The sequence below is a fragment of the Anopheles aquasalis genome, chromosome 2 (assembly GCF_943734665.1).
Source record: "Anopheles aquasalis chromosome 2, idAnoAquaMG_Q_19, whole genome shotgun sequence".
In the NCBI taxonomy this organism is placed as follows: domain Eukaryota; kingdom Metazoa; phylum Arthropoda; class Insecta; order Diptera; family Culicidae; genus Anopheles; species Anopheles aquasalis.
Genome location: NC_064877.1, coordinates 84,378,147 through 84,402,617, shown reverse-complemented (window position 1 = coordinate 84,402,617; position 24,471 = coordinate 84,378,147). Strand labels below are relative to the sequence as shown.

Sequence of the window (24,471 nt, the reverse complement as noted above, 5' to 3'; positions counted from 1 at the left end):
TCAGATCGAACTAAGGGTACACTCTGCAGATTCGTTTTGCTTTTTGATGACCTTGGACACCAGTTCTGTCCACTAATGATCACACGGCTGGCGTTGACATTCATGCGGCGTGCTCGTTAATGCACAACACGCGGGCGCTTCTCTCAGAACTTTAGCATAGAATTGGCCGCAAACAGTCAGCACCATCAGCATTGATGTCGATTTAATTAGCCTCCAAGGAGCGGAGTGGATGCTCCCCAAAAAGGTCAGTTTCTCGAGGTTTTTTCCACACTGAAGTGTCGTCCCATGAATATGCGAAATGCGCAAACTGTGGCGTCGCGACCTTTCGCGCGTAAGAACTCCACACCATGGTCAGATGCTGAGCAACAAAATGGCAACAAATTGCGGGATGATGGGAGTGCGCTACCACTTTTACGGAATCCAACTTGACGCACGCATTTTATCCAAAACTGCTTGTCCGAAGCTTTCTTCCGTGCCTGTGTGCGTGCGTGAGGATCAATCACTCATCGCTACTAATTTATCATGCGGCCATTTCACTAATAGACGCACCGCATGATGCTTCCTATCGGTGAAATCACACACCCCCCGGCACGGGCCATTAGAGGGAATGAAAAATGGATGCTCGCTTATCGCTCGAAGCTCGATCTCGATTTTTGGGGGATCTTGCGGGGCCGCGCGGATGGTGAGCGATGGGAGATGAGTTTTACAAATTACACCACGATAAGAGCACCGCGTGTGCGTGGGTTATCACTCATCACCATTTCGTGTGGTGGCGGTGGGGGATTTATGATCATTGGACCATGCTTCCGTCATAAGCCCTGATCGGGCGGTTCGGGAAAGCGTTCGCCTCATGGTGGACCGTAACGGACAATGAAATCGACGAAAGAAATCCAATGACCAGGCGGTGGGACCGATTGGTATGTTAATTTATGCTGCAACACGATTGTTGTCACGTTCGGGCCCGTTGTTCACCGACCGATGTACGATCGCTTTCTTTCAATCACGGACTGACACGGACGATGAGGTGAACCTTTCACGCTGCTCTCCCCCCCCCCCCCCTCGATTGTCATTGTCACAGTTCCCTTAATGATCTCCCTCTCTGGCTGATCGTCTGCAGCTCGCCGTTGAGTAACGAGAGTTGGTTAGGCCAATGGCGAAGAGTAAGACATTACATAGAATGGAAGCAAAAAAAGGGTGATCGATCGCGGAACGACGGCACAAAAGCGCAACCAATCGCGAACTGGCGCGAGTGGCCGTGGTTCTGCGTGCCATCATCTGACCACCTCCGGAGTCCGGAGTCCGGAGTGTCCGGTTACGTGGAGCAGATTCTAAAACACACTCACTTTCCTCGACGCGACGGCGATGTTGGCGCTGGTTTTCCTGTTGCAAATTGATTGAAATTCCGTTGCTGGCAGTGCGCCGGTCCCTGGTGCCCGGATGAGCAGCAACAACGGACCCATGCGCTGCTGCTAGGAAGTCCCCAGTCCCTGGTAGTGGACGTGATAGTATGTGGCGTGAAAAACGTTGTTTTGCGATTCATTGCCGCGCTGCCTGCCAGCTTGAATGTGGAAAGTGAGGAAGGTTATGAAATTGAAAGTGACCGATCGATCGTTCGTTCGTTCGTTCGTTCGATCGATCGGACAGTTTCTCATTGCTTCTTTATGCTTCGGTTTCGATTGGCCCTTCGGTGGCCATCCGGGCGCACGTCTGTGCAAAACAGAGCGGATACCGGAAAGGGAACCGGAGTGGAAAGAGCGGTGTGTAATGCGGTGTGATGGCATCCGGCGCTTAGGCAAACACTTCGGGGCACTCACTTTCGCAGCCGCAGAAAACCGGGAATTCTAATCGGCGGATGACACATTACATCATCAGCGCACCGAAGATGATGCTGCTGGTTCGATCTGAGCCTTGATCGCTTCAATTTCTCAACCAGAAACCGTGAGTTGCGCGAACAAAAAAAGTATTTTAATTGGACAAAAACGGCAATGTCCGGGCCAGGAGCCCCCCAGGAGGGACAATTATGAAACCGTTTCGCGCATCGCCCAAGCATACGGGAGGTTATGTGCGAGGTGGTGTAATCTGCAATCTGGAAATCCATTCCGTTCACGGAATGGCACAAGATTACACTCCCCCTAACAACGGCCCAATTGACCGATAATGATTTCAAATTCATTCCGCATTTGCCGTGCAAAGAAAAGGATCGTTTGTCTAGTGCCATTCATTGGCATCGATTGTGCTGCATTGCAATGTCGCTTCCCTCCTGGGGCAGGATGGTTTGTTTGAGTTACGTTTTGGGGCACTGGGTTGCAGTGGGATTTGCATGTTTTTTTTGCACGCGACATAACCAAGGCGCTTTAAGGCAGTGTTAGCTTTGCTCATCAATGACAGGCGCTTTTTCAGTTAGCGCAATGTTACTTCATGTGGGTAATGCTTCGATCAGTTAGTGGGTTTGTCGAACTATCATTAACCTACAAGATGTGAGCTAAACTGTACAGCAATTGGATCCTCGAGAACGATTCAAATATGATACAATAATTAAGGTAATCTGTATATATCATTATATCAAGAGGAGATCCTTTTAACAGTTGAATTTATTATTAAACATCCCTGATGAAGTTATACATTAATGCTTTAGCAACAAAGTCTAAAAGAAAATATAACAAAAAATGATCTCTATGAAAAAGTTCTTACCAGCACTAGTTTGACATTCTTCAAGAAATTTTCTTCAGCTCGATAAAGTCTTAATTATTCAGAAACTCACGGTTAACTGCTGCTGATGAGAATTAATCCTCTCTTCCCATTAACTTGTCGAAATGAAGGGCAAAAATGCAATCTAGGAATACGATGCACCGTTCCAAGGTTCTGCCCTTCACGCGACAAGACCAGACCCACCATTCTAGTGACACTCCCTCTAGAGCACTTCGGGCCACTCCAAAATGAAAGGCCATCCCAAGCAAATCACCTGGGCAAATGTATAATTTTCTATTCGATCTGCCTCGACCTCACCTCACCAAAGCCAGAGCACAACCCATCCCCATCGTGCACATCGTTTACCAGCTTATCATTGCCATCGAAACAGATCGTTTCGCCTTGATCGAGCTCGATCGAAGCGCCTCCGCCGTCTAATTCGATGCGCATTGCGCAACGGTATCTGCGGGAGGCAGAGAGGGGAAAAACAAAGAAACCAGCAGCAACATCAGCAGCAGCAGCAGCAGCCGATCAGATAAAGATCTCACTTTCATTTGAATTTCCTTCTGGTCGATCGGACCGAAAGCGGATAGCATGGCGGGCGGAAACATGGCACGTGATTGAATCGATCGCTCCCTGATGATCACCTTTGCCTACCAAGTATGCTGCTGCTGCTGCTGCTGCTGCTGTTGCTGGAAAAGCATTTTCCTTTTCACTTCAGACGGCTCAGAACCGGTGGTTAATTCCACAGACTGATCGCTGAAGTTTGAGCAGCAGAATTGGCCTTTTGCTTTCCCTTTCCATTCGGTGAACTGGTGTTCTGAAATTGAAAGTTTACCATTTCACTTCACGGCCACCGGGGAAGGAACAATGATCGCGCGATCGGTCAAACTAAAGCCTTTGGCTAGCTGCCAATAATGTTAACACCTAAAACGGTGATAGCGGACACTCTAACGGCGAGAGGAAGGCGGTCAGTGTCAAACCCCCGTCAACACTGGCTATTATGATCGTTTTTTTTTCATTTCACGGGCCAGCACGATCGTGTCAGCGCTGCCTTACGCGAGTGAAAAGTGTTTCACTAAAGGGCGATTATCTCGGTTGCGGTCCTTCGCTTATCTCGCCGTCGCTCGCCTCGCCATAATTCAATTTAATCTCGAATCCATTTTGTACACCCCAGAGAGAGTTCGGCAGAGGGCTGTCGGGGCGTCGTGATTCGTGGATCACCGGCGCACCTAATGGCGTCCTATCAGAGGCGACTCGCCGGATGACCGATTTTCGGCGCGTGCTATTATGAGCTGGACGATGCGATGGGTGGTTTTTTCCCTCATGTTTTTTTTTGTCCATCTGGCACACCGTTTACGATCAACAAGGTGTCTCTGTCACTGGCCGACCTCTGTGGGAGGTTACCGGGTGTTAAAAGGTGTTACAGTTTCGATTCATTCTGCCACGCGCCCCGAATTCGGTAGCCAGGTAGTGCGAAGATGCCTAAACTGGATCACCTCGTGTTTTGATGTTTAATTCATTTTCTCTCCCCAACAACCTCAACAACTTCCATGTCTACGATGGGAAAAAACCATCAACCGTATTGGGGTTTGTTTGTGTTCAACAGAAGTCGCCAAATGCTCTCCATCGCTACTGCTCGCGGCATAGGAGGAAACATAAATCCTGCAAACCGACGATCAGCCCACCGTGATCGTCGAGGATCACGCTGCAACGGAGCAGGTAAAGTGAAAGGATCCGCTTTGCTGCGCGATCGCTTCCTCCATCGGATTCGCGCTGCATATCATCGAACTGTTGCCATTGACCATCGACCGAAAAACATCGAGTCGGCCACCTCACTTTGACCCTCAAAACTGATCGCGATCGAGCCTTAACAACAGCGTATTGTTGTTTTTGTTGATGATCGTCGCAGCAGCAGCAGCAGCAGCTAGAGCGCCTGCTGGTCGATTTAGTGTGCGATCACAATCACTGCCGAAGCGTGCCTTCTAATGCGCATAGACCCACAAGGGGCCAGGGGAGTGCCAATAAATGATTTATGAGCCCACACACCCGCCCCATTCTTTGACCATGGGAAGATCTTGAGCATCTTTGGCAACCATTTGGTGCCATTGTCTCGCGTCTCGCGCCCCTCAGAATCCGAGTCAGGCGCCCGCGATTAGCAGAAGGACACCGGGGGAGAAGGCAACCGAAATAGGCCTCAATAAAGTAGCTCCCTGGAGGCGAGGTGATACGAACCGGATTCAACCGCCACTGAGGAGAAGGCGGTCAGAGATCACCGTTCACGGAGCAACCGATCTGGCTTAGGGTAATCCGTGCATCCGTGAAGGAAGTAACCGAAGGGAGCGAATGGTATCGCTGACTTTCGAAAATTATAAAATTAGAAGCATGATCTAGAGCCACGATCGCCATTAGAACGTTTCATTTACAACTGTTCTATGTGATCGCGGATCCCGGAGGTGGTTTTTCCGATCCAGTTGATCGAGAGTCAAGATATCGATCGGCTCGCTTCTGTTCGACCTTAAGATCGTGTACCGGAATCGATCGTCGAGGGCAATTGGTGCGTTTGACCGGACCTTACGTAACGATCGTTTACGATCGATCGATCGATCGATCGTTGAATGAGATGCTCCCCTTTACTGGTAGCGACCAGTGTACACATTCAAAAGCGCTGGGAAAACACCAGAGCCCGGAGGGAGTAATAATTTCACGACTTCACGATCAGGCGGGGATCGATCCGGCCGATACCGGTCGGTCGTTCCGCAAGGTAGCTTGTCCGCCGTGTGTTGTTGTTCCATTCCGTGTCGTGTGCGTCGCTGGAGACAAAGTAGCATAAATTGGGTGTTATGCTGCCGTGACCATCGGTCCGCCGGTCTTACTTTCTTCGCCGCCGTTACGGCTCGCGTGAGCAAAAAGCCATGAGCGTTCGCTTTCGGACCCGGCGACGGTTTGTTACGGCCAGCGGTTTTTCCGTTTTTCCTGCCGCCGTCGTGTATCGTAGCGTGGTTTTGGGTCGCTACTCCCTCGCTCAGCGCAGGAGGAGGCAATCGAAAATGGAACTTAATTTAATAATCTAATGCCTCACGACTTGTTGCGGCAGTAGCAGCAGCACCAGTTGTTATCCTATCGTTCGCCGAAGCTCTCTTTTCACTCTCCGTTGCGTCGTCGTTTACACGAAATGATGCTTTCGTTCGTCTCTCGTGGAAAGCACTCTTCACTCTACGTTGCTGACCGGTTTTGCTGCATGCTAACGAGCATAACAATGTGTTTTACGCGATGTAATAGCAAAGCGCAACGGATACTGTGCCGTTCCGGCGGAGAGTATCCCATTTTCCAAATTATATTATTAAATTACCGGCACCGGATCGGCTTACAGAATCGCTATTCGGAAGTAGATGGAGATGGAGAGGGATCGCTTGGTTGTTTTGGCGGATCATTTTCATCATGTCTGCTGCTGCTGCTAATGTTGATGATGATGATGAGCTGCAAGTAAGTGGGTTCAATCTCATAAAACTCGTAAACCCGGACTGCTACTTCCTAGGAAGTGGAGCCCTCCAGTGATCATGTCATCCCTCCTATCACTCCTATGACGCCCTGCCAACCGGATGGACAACGAGCACGATCGAACGATCGACCAACGATGCACAACACTGCACGCCAGTATGTTGAAACAGGTGTTTGGCACTCCCTTTTTTGTGTTTGTGCACCAACTTCCTTTCTCTTGTTCGCTTTGTTCCGCCGGGGGCAGTGGCGGTGAATCATGTCTGGCCACTTGCATTATTCGAGTGATTAATGCGTGTTTAAATGTGGTCTCGTCATGCGCAACGGTCTGTCACCGCGTGGCGGATATCGGTGGCCAACAAGACAATCGACTGCGGTAGGAGAATGGCTTTTCTTGGCGCCCGGCAAGTTCAAACCGATATCATTGAAGGAAGCGTTTGCCGGGTGAACGCTCTTGACACGTAAATCGGGAAAAAACCCGACGGCTTATCTTTGTGGCTTTTGCGCCGTTACTGTTGTTTAAAAGAAAAACAAAGACAATCTTCACTCGACTGACTCGTGTCTCGTGGGTGCATGGTTATCAGGGATGCAATGAGGCGAAGAAAAGGGAGCTTCCTGCAATGCTTCGATACGAGAATGACACTTTGTGCAAAAATAAAGTTGCTTGGAACAAGAGGTAGAACAAAGATGACTTGTACTTAACCTTTTCTTTATTTGGGTTGCAAATTGCGTGTAGATCGCTGGCAAACTCTTTCAGGCGATCGTTTATGGCCGTCAAGATGCACTAATTAGTGCGCTTCGCGGTGATCCTCATGTGCGACGCTTCATTTCATCAATCGAGAGTCGTGGCCTTGCAATCGCCATCAGCAGCACTTTCTTCGTAGATAATTAAGTATAAGACGAATTATGCTTTCAAGCCATTTGGTAGACGCAATTAATTGAATTATGTTGCATTTGCATTTGTATGGTGGCCGCCATAAGGATGGACAAGGCTAAGGTGGCGCTCTCGTGGCGACTTATGAAGTCGACCTTCGGCTAATCGACTACACATGTACGCCCGAAGGTTGTCCAGCTTCGCACAATCAGCTAAACACATACAGGCGCTCGGTTTCTTGCCGTTTGAGATACATTTGATTTGCATGCGGCTCCGCGACCTTCTAGCTAATGCATCCAACGCGCAAGTCCAGCCGCTCCGCCCCGATAGACAGATGCATCTTCAATATTAGCACAAACGTTGAGATGCAAACTGGTTCTACTAGGGGACTTTATGGTTACAAGCGCGATCGATCGATGCGCCATGTGGATGGCCGTGTGGATGTTCGAATGATGATCGATGCCCACGTTCGCGTAGGTCGTGATCATCATAATCATCCGTCCACACGATCCGTTGTGCTGGCCATCAACGCCTCCATTTCTATTGCCTGCTACGGGGGCAGTCGATCGCGACGATGGGCGTTTTAGCGATCTTCGATGGATCTTAAATGGCGCCTGTGGTGTGGTTCAATCGGAAGGCGTTTGGTGGAATTTATGATCAGCAGCAGCATGATTTTGGAGAACCATTTTCGTTGTCTAATCATCAATACTAATTGATGCTGCCGTACCTTTACGGTTAACAGTAGAAGCAACACAAACCTACGAGATTCCCTAATTTGATGTCAAAAAAACGTAGAGCAAAACCTTCAAATTAGTTGGATAAATGATGTGAGTGGATGAGGCGAGCACGGAAGTCACCACGGCACCATATTTGTTCGTTTGCAGCCCATTAGCATCGAGCAAATCGTCCTCGCTTGTACGCCATTCGCCGTGCATGAATAAACATTGGCGTTTAGAATTTTCGCCAAATTATTGGCGGATCTCAAGTGAGGATTGTCTGCAAAGCAGCTGCCAAGCATGCTTCACACGATCATCCACTCCACTGTGCACAGGCCTCTTCATCCCGGGAAGCAGCCACCCGGCCAATCAGCCAGCCAGAGTGTTTTGTTTAAACACTTACAAGGGGCCTTCCTTCTGTTGATCTTCCCCATGGTCTGAGTGGGTTTGTCATGGTCGCGAGCAACGCATCTGCACGCAATCACCCGCACCCGCACTAAGGTGTCTGAGAATGACCCTGCATCAGACCGGTGGCGGCCAGAAGCCATTATTTGCTAGCATTTCGCACAAATTCTTCATCCCCGGTGTGGTTACCAGGCATGTCATAAGGAAAATTGAGTTTCGCACGCAACGCTGTACGCTGCAGATATCGGTACGTCGCGATCTGCATAAGTGCCGTGGGTGCTGCGGCACGCAAATGGCACCAGGCCAGTCCATCGCACGGTCCGCCGGTTGGTTGTTCTTTCAACACTCGAGGCACCCCACGATCACTGGGTGTCAGCTTCATTGGCGCTAAGTTCCGCACCTTCATCCAACGCTACCAGGTTTGGCGATCGCTAACGCTAACAACGCAGCGCGAACCAATCGTGTGCCTGGTGTGTACGCGACGATCGCCAAATTTCGAAACGATTTCACACGGGAAATTTGCGCTCTATGCTGGACCTAGCCTGCGATCGAGCCATACGTCCGGTAGCACGATCAGCACGAGTGAATCCGATCGTCACGTGTAGCGCGGTGATCATCGGGTGCGTGAATGCGATGTACCAGCACAGCGGTTGATGAGTGTTACCCGAAGGGGGTTATGCTCGTTTGTTTTTTTTTTGTTATACAGATCCACGTTAATACGGTTGAGAAGCGTGAGATCTGGTTAAAATGTCACCGGCAAATTGAGAATTGATCGATGTGACCCTTCATGAAAGGAGCTACAAACGGATGTATGCTACATAGTCACGGAGGATAAGAAGCTTTGTGTTTGCGAAATCTGTTCAAATTAGTCGAAAAGATCAAGGAAGTCAGGGTCGTTTGAAGTTGTTTGAGTTGTACTACACAAAGGAATGAGTGGTTTCTCCTGGTTAATTCTTAATGTTTGCCTCTTCTACCGAATGTTCAAGACAAAATCATCCAAAAACTATTTATAGCATAAAGTAGCATGCTGAAAAACATTGGGAAACCCCTCAAAATCACTCGATTCAACCGTTAAATCGTTCGCGACCTGCTACAAGATGATGGAAACAAATTTGCCATTTTTTGACATTCATCTTTACAACCGCTACAACCAACCAACATTTGGTTCCGTTTCCGTTCCACCTTCGAGTCGTCTGGAGACGGGATTTATGTTTTACTTTCACGGATTCCCCCGGGGGGCTCCAGATGCCGGAATCGAATCCACCACCCGGACGCTTGCTTGATGCTGATTTGTCAGCATCATCATCACCCCATGTCATTACCCGTGGCCATGCTGGGAGTTGGCCCTCCCCTTAATCGATGGCTTAATTAGCGGTACAGAGGGCAGGAAAGCCTGTCGATGGGGATGGCCAACCGTCGTCTCTTCCTCTTATTTGTCGCCACAAATTCGTCGTTTCCTTCCGTCCGCGTCGCCGGGATGGGAATGCTGCCATCCTCAAATTGGTCCAATCGATCGCGTTTGCGCATGCAAAACGTGGTCGTTGTCGAGCATGAAACACATCATCCATCAATTTTCGCTTCCAGCCACTCTCCACGTGTGTACCACATAACCTCAATCAGGGCACTACACTTACCGGGGTGCTTTGATTGATTTTCCTTCTGCTAGCTCAGCATCTTCATGGCATACAGTCCGAAAAAGCGTTCCTTCAAGCCCTTCCTCTAAACATACCCACAACGCAAACGAACACAAACACTCACATGGACGGATTTGGTGAGCACGAACTGTTGTGCAATCTCGCCCCTCGGTGTGGTACCGTGTGAGCCAAACCGATGCACAATGCACCGCTTCGAACTCCAAGAGTGTAGGAGGAAGCTTACCCCCGGCTAGCCGGGAGCATTTGCGCCCTGCAAAAAAGGTTATGCTGTGCATGGCGGTGGTTATGCAGCTGCCAACCAACCAGCCAGCGAGCCAACATGGTGATCATCGACGCCGGTGGTAATCGATTGACTATTCTAACGATCCGGCGAGCGTCTGGTAGCTCCGACCGAGTGCGGTGTGGTGCATCTGCCATGTGTTACACTTTGATCGCCAGGCCAAAATGCCAAAGGGACGCTCGCTCTGGTTTGGTGTGGGATGCTGGGATGTGGGACACACAATTCAGGCGTCAGCCGGTCGGTTTGGTGGGTCAATCAAGTGCACGCGGTTAGCGCAGCCACTGTTCTGGTCTAGTTACTCCAGGGTGGATGGGTTCGTTTCGCTTCCAAACAGTGTAAAGGTTGTTACAAAGGTTAGTGTCAGCGGAACGTTGCGCTGCTTGCACTGCTCTCGTTGATGAAGTGTTGACCCACTATCGTTAAGCTGACGTAGGGAAATGTTAAACGTTAGATCGGTTTTTACGGAGACGGAAGAAATGGTAGCTATTCGATTTTATATTATACTAAGACGACTTCATGCTAGCAAATGGCCAATTAATAGCGAACTAGAAAGCCCTTATTAGGCCGTACAATTTAGAAATTTGTTTATGGAATTAACATGGCGTAACACATGGCATTCAAGACGTCTTAGTCGTCTAGAAGATCGTACACTCGCGTTCGACACAACTGTCACAAATCACACCACACTGACTGTCCTACAATCCGCAGAACAATGGGCAATACCGCATTAAAAAAACCCCAAAAACAACGAAAAATCATAATCACTCGCTCGAGGTATGAAAACATAAACGATTTAGCATTCATCTCTGGATAGATTGCAGCGTGTTGCAATAATGGTCAATTGTGGTTGTGGATATTCATCCCATCCCTGGCTCTGTACCGAATTAGCATGTCGGCAATGAAATTTGCCACAAAACACAGAGCTGTTGCTGTTGATGCTGCTGTGCTGCTACTCAGGCCGTTCCATAAAACCCGAAAAAAGGCTGACGTGACCTGGCGTGGTCTGACCATGACAGTTTGCATTCCCAGCCCCAGACTCCCCCGCCGCAACACCGATGGCTATCACACACCGCATTACGCATTACAACAACTCTATTTGTCTCCGGCGAGGGCGGGAGGTGGCCCTTTAATAATGGTGTGGTTACTGTGTGTGGAGTGTTTTCGGTGGTGGCCCAACAGAAGCGCCACCATCAACGGGAGGCCGCGAGACGATTGCTTCTTGCAGACCCCAAGAGCTGCTGGCAAGACTTTGCATACCGGGATTAGCGGGTGGTAGCCGTGGTTCAATCGGCCAACCGACGGATGGCAAATGACTGTGAGAAAGTGTCGGCATGTCGGCCACAATGAACACCGGTTGTGCTGGCTGGTGCCACTTCGATCCGTTGTGTGATGATGAAAGGCCTGTCTAGCTAGATGGCTCGTTGGTTGGCTGGCTGCCGAGTGTTTCATTTTGTCATTTTTTCCCTGGACGGACGGAGGATCAAGATCGGACCGGGTGATGTGTCTCAACCATCTCGCACTCTGTGGCCGGTATTTGCGCAAACACCTTCAGCAATTAATCATCGTTAATTGTGAATGTGCGTACTGGGATGGTTGCAATGCTGTACCAAGCTGATCGCGGTACGCAAATCTTCGACTCCAAACAGCCTCCAAGTTCCAACGGAGCCCGTTGTGAACCAACGATTCTGCTCTACTAATTGGTGGATCATAAAAGTGTTGGTCCACACGCGACCAACCGTCGAACAGCATTTCTTGCCGAACTGTTTGTGTCCGGATCTCGCTCGACTCCCAAATGAGCGGTTGTGTTATAAATTTGATCACCACTCGTTCTAAGAATAACAATTTATGCAAATCCATCCGAAAGTGGATGGCGGTGGAAACAGATTGTTGCCAAACCGGTCATAAAACGCCAAACATGGTCCTGGGTCTCAAGCCTCGCCGAAGGTTATTTCTGATCGATAAACGAACCAAACAAAGCTGAGGCTGAGATAGAAAGCAAACGAAGAAAAGCGTTGGAAAACAGGCGGGGAACATTCTTTTTGGAGGGGAGAAAGAATTTAAAATAAAGTTTTGGCGGCAACAAACACTCGAATAACCTTGAACGGTGCAGTGAACCGCTACGATAAGCTGCAACGATAACGCGGAACATAAGCATTCCATCGCCCCCGGCGTGGATGTAAAATTAGAATCGAGCTCATTATAGTCTCCATTTGCATACCGCGCGAGTCCTTGTGAGGAAGTGACAGAGTGTCGTCTCTAATTTGTGGCACATTAGCTCATTCCAGCAGCGCCTCGTCTTACCTGCGAAAAGAAGAAAATGCGGACTTGAATTAATGATTGGGTGTAGTGTGGATGCAACGCTACATTAGAAGTGCATTCGCCAACGCGATTGAAGAACGCGAACCGCGCAAGCGAGATTGCAAATTTTAAATCACTTTGCTCTTTCGCATTCACGTCTGCCACAAGTTATGAGCCTCCACAGGGAGCAAGAGGGAGTCTCTCTCTCTCTCTCTGCATAATACCGCCACACCTTTTCCGTGGAAAACCTGTCCGGGCCGGGAACGTGGCAGAAGATGCACCATTGACACCGGTCTCGGTGGTGCATGGCAAGTGCACCGCGGTACCGTGATCGGAATCGGTGGATGGAAGGCTAAAGGTCGGTGCGATATCCATCTGGACATGGTAAACACGCCAGTAGATGTGATTCTTATGTTCTTTGTGCCGATGGCGATGGTGGTGGTGCACGACCACTGACGAGTTTGGACTCGCGAATGGTGCAGATGAAGTTCTTCAATCGACGATCGAGTGGTGTGTAGAGGTGGTAAAGATGTTGCCGTGGAGATGCTGCCTGAAGTTCTGCTGTCAACAGTAACGTTTCGGACGACAATTATTTATCTTCCCCGCTCAAAGGTGGCAAAGGTGATTGGCTTGTTTGAATGAAGTAATGAGTAGCACCGTGTGAACCATACCGGTACCGATGGTTGCATAAAAGGGGAGAATATTTGGATTCCTGCTAGGGGCTTATGTAATGAATCCATTAAACAACTCATGATCATAAATGGTAACATGAGGTTGATCATTAAAATATATTTTTTCTTATGCTCGGGAACAGTGTTCTCAAGCCTAAATAAATTCCTAATTGCTTGGAGAAGTTGTTGCAGATGACATTCTCGTGTGTGACAAGAAGTCATTGGCGGGTTTGTCGCGCAAAGCATGCGATCATCGATAAATTACGAAATTGTAATGATCCTTAGTGTCTCTCTCATCACGTTGCTGGCATGTTACGTTAGCGCTACTGAGGCCTAAAGGAACATTACAGCATCAATAGTCAATTTTAGCAACAATTTTTTTAATAATTTACTTCGCTTAAAATGATTTTACCTCGTAACCTCTTTCTCGGCCTCCAATCCTAAGCCTATCACGTGATGCTACACACCTTAAACTCCGCACAATGCCGCGCTGAGTCAGTCCAGACGGGTGAATGCATTTCTGATGTTACTTTCTCCCGCTCAAGTTTGAAGTCAATTCTTGCAAACCCCAACCGTACGGACCTCCCTCACATGCATTTGACGGGGAGCCAATATTTACTCGACCAACTTCCCATCGGTCCAGGTTGAGAAAGGGGCAGAAAGATACGCGGTGCAAACAGAGGCTGGTTCACTGGCTGGTTACACCCGCTAAACGGAATCGTTCATCTCGTGGCCAGCCCCCTAAAATAATCGTGGCCAGCCCTAAATGAAAGTCTCCAAACAGTGTACCTGTGTGTGCCAGAATCCGGAAACCAGCGAACGGTTCAGGATCACCGATCCCCATTTCTGACCAAGCAACCAAGCTCCCTCCGCCGTGGCTGCCTCTTGAGTAAACTGAGGCAACCGAAGACTGAATGTGTGTAAACTTTCATCGAAGCATTTTGGGTTCAAAATTCGTGCGTGAAAGCGAAAGTAACCATTTCATGACGCTGCCAGCCGGGTAGCGAGAAGCACCAGCACCAGCACCGGGCACGTACAGGTTGGCCGGATCGAACAATTAATCGCCGATCGACGAACGCTCACGGTTGATTGGAGCTGGATCACGGACTCCTCGCGTTCACTTCCACGCATTGGCGGACATTTTTTTGTCACGACGATTGGAGCCACTTGGCTTGACGAGCGTGTGAAGTTCGCCAACTCTCCGGTCGGGGTTTTTGGTGCACCAAAAGAAATTTCTCTCCCTACACAACAAAGGTCCACCGGCTGGGGTGTGTACTCATCATAAATTCCATGCTCGATCGGCCGGATGTCGTGCAGGCAAAACATGTTCATTGCGAGTGGTTTTTTTTGCGTATATTGTCCCCCGTAAGTCGTATAGACGGACACCGGACAGTTACCCTTTTTCTTTATCTTTCATTCCGGAAAAAAACACTTTCTTCGCTTTTATGATGCTCTATGATAGCGACCCATTCGCGGAAGCGCAGCGCCATCATTCCGGTGACTTATGGGGCACTTGTTAAACGCTTGACACACTTGATGCTATGATCGTTTGAACCCTCGCGGGCTTTATGCGGCGATGGCGATTATGCGCACGATTAGCCAGCACGTCAGCTACGCGAGAAATGGAAAATGAAATTGTTTTGCGTGCGTCTGGCTTTTAGGGGCGGCCACAGACAACAACAGCAGCAGAAAACATAATCCAAACCAGCTATTGTACCGTTTAAGGTAGCGATCCGGTATCTCTGGACGCCAGGAAGGTGTTTGTCCGAGTGTCGTATTAATAAAAAAAAGCTGCGATGGTAATCGTCATAATGCTGGCAGCATAATCCGCACGCTGTCACGCTCACTACCGGACGCTTTCAGCTGACCCACAGCATAAATCATTCTGGTTAACATGCCTCCACGGTGTTGCTCTTCATTCCACTGCGATTCGGTGTCCAGCGCTGGAAAACAATGCTTGCCCACGATTCAACGATCGTGAGACAAACGTGGAAGACGATGCGTAACGACGTTGAACCTGAGACAGTTACAAAACTGACGCCAGTCCGGTGGCGCGCTTCTTCGTGTCAAATGTCGTTACCGTCCGGTCATCGCTAAGCACGCGCGAGCATATTTCCGAGTCCGAAAGACAGGGATTGGTGTCACACGGGATCGAGACACGACCCGCCTGTGAGAGGTGTCGTACTGTTCGCATTGGTTCGGGAAGTTCACCAATGAGGCGCCACGTTTGTGCGATGCTAGCCAGCGATCGATCGCGATCAGCGTCAGAAAATGTCAAGGATTTGTTGAAATGAAATCGAATGGAACGCTCAGCGTTTCAGCACACGGCTAGGATGCTCTAGTGCCGCAGGCACGTGGATCGATCCGATCGGAGCATCCGGGAATCGGTCATCGGTGATGGCGTCGACGGCGATGGTGCAGTTTGGGAACAAGGCCGTTATGCCGTTTCTGGGGAGGATTTGTTCTGCCTCGGCTGACAGACAGACAGACAGGATGCTACGATCGCTGGCCCCATCGATGGTGCCACATTGATTGATGGTGTCGTTGACGGCCGAAGTAGGTTTCTCACATTGACCTACCACTGATTTCGAGGGTAATCCGTGCCACATCCGGTAGCCACAGTGCCTCAGGACATACGATTTGTTGCCCGAGTGCCATCTTTAGTTTGAGAGAGTGCCCCAAAAAAAAACCGATAAGCATCACCAACCTGCGGGGGGTCTGAACACATCATGGAGTTAACGGATTTTGTCCATCAAACGGTGTGCTCATTATGATTTCAACCACTCCTTGGCAACCTTGTATCCATCCCCCCAAAAAAACCACAACTCACAGATCACTTAAAGATGGAACATCAACCGCAGTGTTTTTTTTTGTTTAATCATCAGCAGCAATCAATTGGGATTTAAAGGTGTACGGCGGACCATGAGATGCAGTTTTGGAATTAATTGTTCCGGGATGACGTCCTCATTTGATGAACACTAACATCTATGGGAACTCTCTTTAAAAGTCTCATGATTTTTTTTTTATTTCGGAGAGCACGGAGAGAAATTAATAAAAAAAGAGCTGCAGCCAAAGCCACGCTTCGAGCGTGGAATTCAATTTTTTACGGTAATCAATCAACGTGGTCCACTCCGTTAGTTGAGGCATCACCGGTGGGGCCAATCAGCATAAAACCGTAGCGATCACGGTAACGGAACATATGGACGCGGACAACCGATTAGTAGTGGGTCCATGGAACATTTGTTTATTTGAATTGTCCGTTTCGGGCCCCAATCCCTCCCCAAGAACCGTTCCGAATCCGTTTTTATGTGGTTTGTGAGGTGTGCTTTGGCTTGGCTCGTTAATTGCATCGGTCACACATTACAGAGGTGTGTGCGGCGCTCATCTAACGGCACCCAACAGAGCGCATCCCATGGTGTGACCAATTACAACTGGTCTCCCATGCCAATTAATCGGCACGATCACGATTAACTGCATGTTTCGGTGCCTTTGGATCACGCGGCGCTACTTAAGGTCCAGTTCGTACGTATGGACGTAACCGATCTCCGCTGCTGACCTTGACAGATCCGTACGATCTTAATCCGAAAGCTCCGTTGCGTAGCATCATCTTAATCCCGTGCCCCGAAAGGCCAGTCTAGTCGTTAAAATGGAATCGAAAGATCAGACTCCTTTGGCCGGCGTGGGGGGACGGGGCTCCATTTCGGGAGCACAAAGGCGAGCGAAAGGTTGAATCGGTTAAAACCGACGTCCGAAAGATGTCCAACGAAATTTGTAGCACGAAACGCACTCGCTGCGCAATCGATAATCGATTATGTTTTGTCCTCATGCTACCTTAAGGTGGAGAGAGGTGGTGCGTACGTTCTCCCGGCCACCTGAAGACGCCATCTTTGTACGGCCATCCCAGTCGCTAAAGGATCGCGCCGTGTTTGGCGTCTGAACCGCGGTGCCCATCGCTAATGAGCTTCGGTGGCCGATGACAAAGGAATGTCGAACACAATGTCGGACACTCAGAAGTCGCAAAGGCAATCTAATCTAACCAAGTAGCGAACCAGCCGACAACAAACAATCGCTCGACCAACAATTCGGTTGACGCAAAAACGCAACTGAAAGCGATGAAAACAGTCAGCAAATATGGTCGTAATGTTAATTATCAATCTGTTTGTGGCCCGTTTGTTGTTGCTCGTTTTCTTCTTCTCAAGCTTTTTCGTCAAATTCCTTAATCTCTTTGGTTGAGGGTGCTACGAACGATTGCCCGTTGACAAGTCGTTAGCAAACGGCTAACCAACGGGGAGTCTTAATGTAGTCTTTAACCGAGGCCAGCTCTGGGCAAACTGATTGCTGTGTGGTGGTCCTCTATCTGGCCCTCCTTCTGTATGTTGGCCACAAACATATACAGACGAGAAAATCTGTTCCTTTTAACCAAGTTTGCAAATCATTTTGCTCATTAAAACGCGATTCCCTCCACTGCGCTGGGCCTCAAATCATAGTCTTTAGTATCCCGCCCTGCCCTGAACGACCTGAACGATAGTACTTTATCTATTTAGACGCCCCTCGACACAAAGCCGTGAACACACGCGAGCTCACTCACTAAACCTGAACTCTCTCTCTCTCTCTCTCTCTCCACCGGAAGTCTCGGTCTCGGCAGATGGATCCGATGTGAACCTCGCAGCTGGGAATCGCGCTTCGAGCGTCGATCTCATCCCATCAAAAAGCCATCATCTGTCGTAACGTGATTTGTCGCGTGATTCCGCCACCGGGACAGGTGTGTCCGGTCGACATGTGGTAATCGGAAGCGCCAGCAAAGTGCCCCGGAAAACGCTTTCAGTGAAGTGTTGCTTAAAGGGCCCCAAAAGGCTTCTTAACCCTAAGACCGCACCCCAGATGGTTCTTTGTACCGCGCGGTATCTTACGTGTTGGTCTTTGTTTTGGGAAGCTGTTCCGCAATTCCCCCCCGGAGGCTAGAATGGTCTTCGACGGTTACCTTTGTCTGTTCCATCGCCCTTTGTGTGCATTTTCCGTTTTTTTTTCTCACAATCCGAAGCGCAGGGTTGGAAAAGTGCAGTAAGTGCAGAGCTCGGATGCAATTACGGATGCGGAATGCTCTCGATTAGACGCGACTCGCCGACACCATCGCAGAAGCTCACCGTTTTGCTTTCGAAAGCCAGTCGTGGACTTTGCGCTCGTGGCCTCTTCCTCACATTTCAATCAATGCCGATCGCGAGGCGAGAGGAATCGCATTAGCCTCTTCTGTGCGCTTGCTGCTCTGCTTATGATCTATGCTCACGCGCACTGCAGTAGCTATGCGACAGTAGGCAGCAGGCAGCAGCAGCAGTGGAAAAGAAAATCAATTCCGCTCAATCCGAAGATGCTCCACTTTTTGCGCATCACCAGTCCCTAAATCGATAAAAAAACCCGATGTTGCGTGACGGGAAAGCGTCCCGGAATATAAACGAGTTCAACGGTACCACGGGCAGCAGAACCAAATAAGATGCAATTGAAAAGTTCAATAATTAATCCCTCCCAGTGGCTCCACCTCGCCGCCTGGAATCCAACAGCATCATCAATCCGCTAGCGCATTATGCAAACCTTTAATGCTGCCTTTGGCTTAGCTTTGTGCGATCGCGAGTTCCCACAACAGCGCCCGTTGTCTGAATCGGAGCATAAAAGATCGCGCGGCTACCGGCATCGGCAGCTGACGCAGTTCTGATCCGCGCGCTGCGTCACCAATCGGCCAACCAAACAACTGGCTGCAGATTATAGCAACACAACACAACGGCCATTATTAGACCCGTAGCCAAACGATGCGGCACTTCTCTTTTTTGTGCCACGCTGTGTGCCGCCGTCTGCCGATCGATTAGATTGTGCTGCTGCGTGGTGGTTTTTTTTTCTTTTCTCTCTCTGGACGTGCTGGATGTTTTGTTCGATGGATTTGTCTTGGCTCCTCCACTCTGCCACGCCACGATCCACCTTGTTTGTCGCACTCCAGTTTAATGATTTAATTTATTTGGTTCAGCTGCTCGCGGCGACAACATGCTTCTTCTCTTCGTCTTGCTGGCCGATGATCGAGCATGTCTAAGAAACCGCGATTGTTGTCTTATGTCGATCGCGAGGATCGCTTGGTGAGGGGGTTCACGCGATGCTCCACATTTTTTTGTTCGCTTTCTTGCTCGGTCGATCGTTCGATCAGGCTTTGTGGCTCGCGCGTAATGATCATGGATATCGTGCGGCTCATTTATAAGCATCCCCCCCCCTGCTCCGTCTTGGTGGATTGTTTGCTTCATTATTAGTCTCTAGCGCTGAGCGCCAGCGAACGGAAGGCACCAATGGATTGTGTTTGGAACAAGCAATCCCATTCATTCTCGATCTAATATCGCATCCCGCATACGGCTGCTGTTGACCTACATTTTATGCTTTATGCACAGGACCGCCCCGAAGGGCAACCACGACCACGATGCGTTACGTCACTCGCGATCGATCGTTTCGTTTGCCTGCGCGGCAAAGGTTATCCCGAAAATATGACTTCAACTTCCACTATTTTCCCGACTTACACGCTCTGCGTGCTTCGTGATCTGGCAAAGGATTAATTGCTGTTCGGGCGATGGGCAAGGGAAGAAAAAGTAAAATTATGCTTTCCGCCTGCCAATTACTGAAAATGAATTCTAAGCAACCGCAAGATCGCAATCTGCATGCACCATCATCCATTTCTATGTAAAGCTTGGGCTGGGTTTTGGGCCTTATTTTTTTTCAAGAAGCACCAGACAAAAACCCTCCCAATAAGCATAACGCATTAAAATGCTAAAACGATTGCGAGAGCCAAAGCCAAATGTTACATGGCCAATACGCTTTGCGGTGGGTACCAACAATTCGCAGACAGACAGGGTGCGATGGAGCTGGAGTGATGTGGTGGAATCATCAATTTAATTTGGGCCACAACAGTACACTAGTACAACGGTACCGAGGCATCATCATCATCATCATCAACAGCAGCAGCATAAGACTAGCAGAAGCACTTTCTATGTGCACTGCATGCGTACGGTCGGATCGGTTTTTGAACCAGTTATCAACCGAGACGCCCTCGAGGCGATACTAGACTCGAAACGCGAAAGAAAGTGAAACCGCGCCAGCGAGCACGTCAGCTCGTCGCTTTCAGCTTCAGTCACCGAGGAGCTGTGAGGAGGGATCGCTGCGTAATATTTACTCTTTCGCACCGATCCACCCAACCCCATCCAGCACTTTGCATCATCTCGCCATCTCGCGATCCAAACCGAAAGCCAAAAATGGAAACGAAATCGAAACGAACTCATTCGCCAGCATCTTCTGCGCGGTCGGTGCTGTGATCGCAGGCGGTCTTTCTCGGAGGGCCAGATCATCGGTGGTAGCTACCAGAGACACTCTCGCAGCCGTGCAGTGCTATCGATCGACTGCGGGCTTTTGGTTTGGTGCAAAATGTGTAAAAGGCAATTCGCGATCAATCAAAAAGGAAGATCAGTGGCCGCACACAACGGAAACGATGCTCGCGAATTGGTAGGAGGTGCCGTTGAGCATATACGACGCCGGTCCGGTGGCCACTTTCTTCCGATACAGGGGCTAGAAAACATGCTAGTTGCGGATGGTATGTGAGCGATGTCTTTCCGATCCAGCCATTCGATCGTTTGGACCAGTAAACAAGGGGCACGAGTGGATTGATTGACAGACGCGATTCCGGTCCAAGTGTCCCAGCAAAAAGAGTGATACAAATCCGTCCTACAATCAGGCGTTCGATCGATTGACACGTTTTGAGTGGTCAAACTTGTTTTCTTGAGTTTTTAAACAGAATGAATGAATATGAAATTCCAATGCAATCCTGGAAACGGTACTTTGTTGAGTGCGAGATCACTCGAAAAACTGAGATCGAGGAAGGGCGCATAGTTTTGGAGCATTAATCGCGAGAGAGAAGTGACATTGGCACCTCCAGTCCTAAGGTAGTCCACTCGATCTAAAAACGAGTCCAACAGCTAGGGCTAATCAGGTAGTAGCTCTTCTGGCGATGGCTGCAGGGCAGTGCGTTCGTGTTCATGTAATGGTTGCATTACCGCATCCCCCGGATCGTGGCGATCCATTTATGCTCGCAGGTTCGTCAACTGCCGCTGCCTTGCCTTCCTGTTGCCGGCGAACCAGGGCTCTGATTAGCCAATGTACCTTAAATGCATATGCCAGCACGCACACTAAGCCCCGCCGTTGGTTGGTGACCCATTCGATCATTTAACGAGCTCAATTGGTTCGCTCGACTTAAGCTATGGACGGCATGTTAAGTCGGCAAACAACATAAAGCGTTGGGGGGGTTACGTTGATCAATGATATCACATGATCGCTCGAGAGACGTTTATGAGGATCTTGCGTGCGGGCCATTTCCCTGCGACAAATCAAAACGATTGTCAAGGGGTTTTTATTATGGGGCTCCTTAATCACCCCTTACGACCACGAAAATGAAAAGAAAAAGGAACATTTTTTAAAAGAAAAAAGTGGCATACCAAAGAGTATATTCGGTAGCATAACATGAACCAGGTTGAAGCACCAGTTTAGTGGCGTGTTTCTTTTCGTATTCGAGACATGTGTTCTCATCGAAACCGACCATATATGCTGAGCACAGAGGGTTAGTCACCAGCGAATAAATCAATTAGAATGCAAATTACCAGAATGGCTCATGAATTGCATGACCCCCTGTCCAGCAGCGTGTGCGCGCCCCGTGGGTTCCGAAAAGTGAAAACCAAATCTCGGTTTGTTTGTTTCTGTGTTTTCCAACACCTCTCTCTCTGTTGGCCCACTAAACATGGAAATGAAATGGAAAACTCACCACCAATACACACCGGTGCTTTAAGGGGGGGCTTTCGTCATGGGAAAAACACGGTTCGCGGTTTGAGGTCCGCGGTCCGGAGGCTGGCGTTCCGGTGCACCCTGAGTTAAGCTTTTAACGCAGCCTCACAACCCCTCGGTGTAGCCTTTTTGATTCGCTTGCGCTTTACTCTCTGCGTAGCGAGTGGGGCGTTATGTAATTTAGGAAACAAATCCCATTTGCCCCCTGGCTCCCATTCGTTGCCATGAAAGCAAACCATTCGCACCCTCAGAATTCTCAGCGAATGCTGGTGCCACCCCGCGCTTTGGTTTGGCAACCACCGCCACCACCCTAGATCGTGGCGGTGGATTGTTCTAATTGTTTTTTTTTGGAATTGCGTTATGCAATCCCGCCGACCGAATGAGGAGAGGTGCAGGTTTGTGGTCAGGACGCTTTCGGTGGTTGACTTCCAAATTAAACACCGCGTCAGCGTCAACGCAGCGTAGCGCCGGGCAGAATTACCCTTCTTTCCGTTGTGCAAACCGATTTCGTTTTCGACACGTTTTGCTCGGCGGATATGTTAATGCCGCCGACGGCACTCGAAAGTGGATCGTGTGCAATTTTCACACTTGCTCGCGGATCGGGTTCCGGTTGTGGTGCCGTTGCAGCAATCGTCCGGCGCGACATTTTCGGCAGACGGCGCTGACCTATACGGAGCAGCGAAATGGAAATGGCGGCTATAGATAGCCCTGAACTGGAACCACGAACGTTCTCTCTTTCTGTCTCTGATGATCGAACGATCGGTATTCGATTTATCTATTCCACCCTGGGTTTCTCTTGCTGTGGCCGCAGCCAAGGCTCCCCAAAAAGTGCACACAGGTGATAAGTAGTCCGTCTTCTGTTTTTTGAATCGGAATCACAAAAAAAACTAGCACGAAAACATGTTTCGTGGGTTCCAACCCAAGCTTTTATGGTCGTTGTCGTCGTCGGCGAAGCGAAGTTGGCCAACACGAGATACTCGCGACTGCGCTCAGGGTCGCATCGAAACTGCATCTCGCAAAAGGTGCGGCAGTAAGATAAGGTGTGCTCCGGGACCTTTCGCGTGGTGCTTTCCATTCGGCGAACTATTAACAACGCTACATTCACGAACACAGTCATCCAGTTGAACTGGTACGGTGCAAGATGAAGGTCTCGGTCTGATGGAAAGAACTGGCCCCTACATCGGCCGGTTCTTGATCGGACGTGGAACCTTTAGAACAACACGCTGCGATCGCTTGTGGCGGCCTACGCGCCCTTGGCCCTCGTTAGAATGTTTCTTATGCGCCCGTATGGTGCGAAAAGACCCTTCAACACCGGCAAAGCGCAATGTGCGAGACAGCTACTTGACTTCCACTCTGCAGAAAATGGCAAACCGAAGACGAAATGCTCGCTGGAGCTCTGCTAGCTCGCTGGCACAAAATATCTTTTCTTCATTCCCGAACCACCCGAAACCCTACGGTGCCCAACGCTATGCTGGTGCTGCTGCAAGTTGATCGCAATAATCCAAGGCGCATGAAGTGCCGTGCCGGGGGAAGAAAACAGGTTTTCTTCGATTCCGTTCGAGGGTTGACGTAACGTCGCCACGCGGACCCGTTATGCGCAGACGGCACCGAGAACCGATCAGATCCAGAAGAAGCGATCCCGATGGTCCCTCTCGTCGCCGTATCTTTGCGGGGGGCTTTGAGTGGCCCCTGTGATATCGATGGACCGATCAGGTGGTGGGAGACGTGCCAAGAACGCTGGCGTGCTTCAGATTGACCCTGTTCCCCGACGTGCCGCAAGAAGCGAACCAAAGCTAAAACCATTCCAGCCGTCTTCAACGACCCTCGAAAGAGGGGGAGAGAGGGCTGCCAAAGTGGCTGCCAGGGTGATGACAGTGATCCACCTGAAATTCCTCACTCAATCGCTCGATCGGCTTCACGGGTGTGAAGCAGAATGGAAGATCGAAAAGTTCACAAGTTGATTGAACTTTGTAGCGGAGATCCTTTTTAGCATGTTGCGGATAAGAAGCATGCGGTTTGGTTTGTTAATTAAAAGCCATTTAGCGCACCGTTAAGATATCAATAACGGTAGCTTCGAACTCGAATCCAGTTGGTGACTAAAAGTTATTTAAATCTGCACAACAACAACGACCACGTATACATAATTGATAGTTAAAGAGAGATGAATACAAACCTTTGTAAACCAAATGATATTTATGCTCAAAAGCTCTATCTGAAGAGAAAGAACACAAACAACACACCACTTCCGATCGTCTGCACTCGAAAAAGCGCTTTTAAGGAGTTGTTTCGCTCTGCCTGTTGGACACTGCTCTGCCGCTGCTGCTGCTTATCCGGCCAGTTATCGAAACATTAACGGAAATAAAACGAGTTTAGCGCGCACTTTCAAACAGGGTGTATAAAACACGAGGGGGATACGTACACGATCGTGTACGCGGGCGCGCGCGAGCCACTTCTTTCTCCTTTTGCGGCGCAACTGCGGTTGCTTTCGCTGTTTCGCGTACGAATTCGCAACGATCGGCTTCCCGAGAGTCCC

The 24,471-nt window shown here is 49.5% G+C and overlaps 2 protein-coding genes across 2 annotated transcripts in view; one reads left to right on the top strand and one right to left on the bottom strand.

Annotated features, from left to right (window-relative positions):
* Positions 1–24,471, top strand: part of LOC126571444 (6-phosphofructo-2-kinase/fructose-2,6-bisphosphatase 4-like) — a 52,209-nt gene that overhangs the window by 18,380 nt on the left and 9,358 nt on the right. The gene's annotated exons all lie outside the window — the stretch shown is intronic.
* LOC126571445 (alpha-N-acetylgalactosaminidase) overlaps positions 1–24,471 on the bottom strand; it is a 38,359-nt gene that overhangs the window by 13,194 nt on the left and 694 nt on the right. The window contains exon 1 of the mRNA XM_050229964.1: positions 24,112–24,471. This exon is cut by the window's right edge and continues 694 nt beyond it. The gene's annotated coding sequence lies outside the window, so the exon portion shown is untranslated. The remainder of the gene's footprint in view (positions 1–24,111) is intronic.